The 3,954-nt window shown below is 37.3% G+C and overlaps 1 pseudogene; it reads left to right on the top strand.

The window, feature by feature from the left end:
* The first annotated feature begins 1,670 nt into the window (after positions 1-1,670).
* Positions 1,671-3,453, top strand: LOC122747462 (annotated as a pseudogene).
* The last annotated feature ends 501 nt before the right edge of the window (positions 3,454-3,954 follow it).

Genomic DNA, 3,954 nt, shown 5'->3' with positions numbered 1-3,954 from the left:
ATTCCTTCACTGAGCTAGACTAAAGAGTCTGTCCCCATTTCTTTTGTTCCCTTGGGTTTGTCTCAAATAAGATTTGCTGAAGTTTCTCCAGAACTGGACTTTCTAGAGTGGGGGGTGGAGAGGAGAAAGGACTCAGAAATTGATCCCTGGGTCTCCTAAGAAATCCATTATTAATTATTTTCTCAGAAGGTCTTTTTCTCCTTTGGGGGAATGTCTTTGAACTATAAACATATCAGTGGAATTACTGGATCAAAGGGTATGTACAGTTTTATACCCTTTTGGGCATAGTTCCAAATTGCTCTCCAGAATGGTTGGATCAGTTCACAACTCCACCAACAGTGGATTAGCATCCCAATTTTCCTGCATCCCCTCCAACATCCAATATTTTCCTTGTTTTAAAAAAATATTTTCTACTCTAATACCTACCTATCTTTCCAGCCTCCTCCCAGTTGCCTCTTTTACTCTTCAATCCAGCTAAACCACATTTAGCACTTCATCTTTCATCAACCCCCTTTTCAGTGATCATCCTCCCTTCCTGAAATATACTTCCTCCTCACCTCTGCCCCAGTGAACCTCTCTTTTCTTTCAATGCAAGTTGCTTTCTTCAAAGAGCCTTTTCTGATTGCCTTCCCCAACATTAATATCATCTTTCCCAAAATACCTTGTCTTTAACTTTTTGTTGTTGTTCAGTCATTTCACAGTTGTGTACAACTCTCCATGACCCCAGCTGGAGTTTTCATGGCAAAAACACTGGAGAGGTTTGCAATGTCTTCCTCTAACTCATTTTTTAGCTTAGGAACTGAGGAAAACAGGGTTAAGTGGCTTGCCCAGAGTCAAACAGCTCGTAAATGTGTGAGGCCAGATTTGAATTCAGTAAGATGAGTCTTCCTCACTTGAAGCCCAGCATTCTATCTACTGTGCCACTTTGCTGCCCTGTTTTGAATTTGCCTTTGTGTTTATTTGTATTTATTTTTCTTTATATTTGGAACTCAAAGATCAAGCCCATTTATATATATATATATATATATATATATATATATATATATATAGATATATATATATATATATATATATATATATATTTTTCACTAATGAAGAATGATTAGTTGATGTCACTCCATGAGGGGCAGAGTTCATGAGAACTTGGGAGAGAAGAGATTTTCATTCTTCTGGCTTTCAATTTTGAAAGAAGACATACTGAGTTCTAGGTATTCTTTAGTGGGAGGTTCCTGAAAGGAGAGAAAGAGTCTAAAAAGAAGCCAACATATGAAGGAGTTGGGACTTCAACCGTGTCTCTATCCTCAATGACCATACCAGAGACTTCAAGAAATTTCCTTTTGGGTGAGAACAGAAAGCCAGAAGAACAAGGATCCCTCTTCTCCAAACTGTTATCAACTGTGCCCTTCATCCAAGCACAGAGGATTAAGTAATCATTCTCCACCAAAGAGGAAAGTCTCATAAAAACAGGCTTAAGCCCTGGGTGGTATTTATTCTGCATATATTTACTTATGTACATTAGAATATAAACTTTTTGTGAAGTGAGATTGTTTCATTCATTGAATTTATATTCCCAAAGCTTAGCATAGTGTCTGGCACATGGTGTGTATTTAATAAATGTTTGTTGGTTGATTATCTGATTGATAGGAGAGGCAAAAATTTACAAAAGGAACATGGGGTTTCTTCTGTTTGAAAGTATCCTGGATGACTTCATCACAAAAAGCACAACCAGTGAATATTGTGAGCTTAGAGGTATGAGTTGTTTTACATATAAACAGTTAAAATCTTGGGAATAGTAAATATGGCTATCTGAATTTAGATAATGAACATCAACCATTTTAAACCACTTTCCAGAAGGCCAGTGATTTACCCTCTCTGCTCCTTTCCTAAATAGAATTATAGGGATACTTATCTTGATGCTTTCAGGAGAAGGTTGAAGTGACACTCACTTTCTCTGGAAATCAGGAAGACAATTAAACAAAGGTAGAATATTCACTTGCAAATTGTGGTCTCAATGTCACATTTTTGCCATTTTCTACTTAAAATTTCTTCTCCCCCCTCCCAACTACTGTAAGGTAGTAGTAGTAGTCAAATGAGATGTCTTTTGAAACCAACAGAAATCAAAGGAATAGATGAGCAAAGTTCTTATCAGAAATCAGCATACATACCTATAAGAATAAGTAGTTAAAGTTACAAGAGATTTTAAAAGAAGCACAAAAGTAAAATTATCACAAGGTTATCTTTCATTCAGAATCTTTTAATAAGCCATGCCTCATCACTCATCACTTTTAGTAAAATTGAACTTTTGAAAAATATATGCCTTTAAGTAAGTAATGCTTAAATTTTTCTCAGTATTATTTAAGGTATTCTCAAATACAATATAAAGCACTCATGAATCGAATGCCAATAGTGACTAGAGCTATGCTATTTCCTGCCCTTTCAACAAAATCATTAGAAACTTAACTACGGTGTGGTTTACTTAGTTTAGAGACTTCCATATTTATGCAAAAAATTCAGAGTAGGTAAAAGCTGGAAGTGAATTTAGGGATCATCTAGTTCTATCCTCTTGTTTCAACATATAAGGAAACAGTTTTCTAAAGAAACTTGCTCAAGGCCACAATTATTAAGTGATAGCATCAGGATTGGGGGCACTTATGTGACATAGTGGACAGAGCACTGGACCTGGAGTCAGGAAGATTTATTTTCCCGAGTTCAAATCTGGCTTCAGACACTTCCTTGCTGTGTGACCCTGGGCAAGTCACTTAACCCCACTTGCCTCAGTTTCCTCATCTATAAAATGAGCTGGAGAAGGAAATAGCAAACCACTCCAGTATCTTTGCCAAGAAAGTGCCAAATGAGGTCATGAAGAGTCAGTCATGGCTTAAAAAGACTGAACAAAAACAAGAGTAAAAATTTGAATCTCAGTTTTCTGACTCCATGCTCTATACTCTTTTCACTATGATGTTTGTTATTTAAAAACAGTGGTACCCCTTGACTATGGAATTGGTGATTATTAGTATATGAAGTATAGAACTATTTGCTTCTGTAGTAGATGGGTTTTTTGGGGGGAGAGGAATGGGAGATGAAAGAAGAACTTGAAACAAAAAAGACGGGAAAACAAATTGTGTATGTGTTTAGAGGTGAGCTGCAGGAGTGGAGAAGACTGATCATCAATTTGAGGTTACTATTGACTTATATAAGAGAAATTTGAGATAGTCACAGAGAGATTAATAACGATTAAGTAAGGACAGGTAGTGTGTCTTCTAGTTCTAGCCTCAGCCCCATGGAACACTTGATGAAGCAGCTGAAGTTGGAAGCAGGGGTGGAGAGGATCAAGGTTTCTCAGGCTGCTGCAGTACTCTAACAGTAAGATGCCTACAAAGATGGTAGGAGTTGGTAGGAGTCCCCACAGGAAGCAATTCCTTCCAGGAAGCCAGGTCCTATGTTTTACTCTGATGGGAGGGGACAAGTTTGCTGAGGATTTACTTTCAAGCATTCAGTGATTAACAGCTGTCTCTGAGTCTTAAGAAAACATTTTTTGCCTGTGTAGCAACTTTTAGATATTTGAAGCCTTTCAATCACCAGCCCTTGCAATCAAACTACTGCAGAAATAAATGAAAATTTCTAGCTATATAAAAAAATACAGGAGTAGATCCATTTGTAATAATTGACTTTTTGTTGTTGTTGTTGTTGTTTTTGGTGAGGCAATTGGGGTTAAGTGACTTGCCTAGGGTCACACAGCTAATAATTGTTAAGTGTCTGAGATCGGATTTGAACTCAGGTCCTCCTGACTCCAGGGCCGGTGCTCTATCCACTGCGCCACCTAGCTGCCCCGAATAATTGACTTCTTTTTTTTGGGGGGGGGGTATAATACTTGTAAAATATATCTTTAAAACACACATCTTATTCCACTACCAACAAAACTACCTCCCTTTTATAACTCAGGTATAACTGTTC

Source organism: Dromiciops gliroides, chromosome 3 (genome assembly GCF_019393635.1).
Source record: "Dromiciops gliroides isolate mDroGli1 chromosome 3, mDroGli1.pri, whole genome shotgun sequence".
Classification (NCBI taxonomy): domain Eukaryota; kingdom Metazoa; phylum Chordata; class Mammalia; order Microbiotheria; family Microbiotheriidae; genus Dromiciops; species Dromiciops gliroides.
The sequence above is the reverse complement of the archived record's forward strand: the minus strand, read 5'-3'. Positions and strand labels throughout refer to the sequence as shown.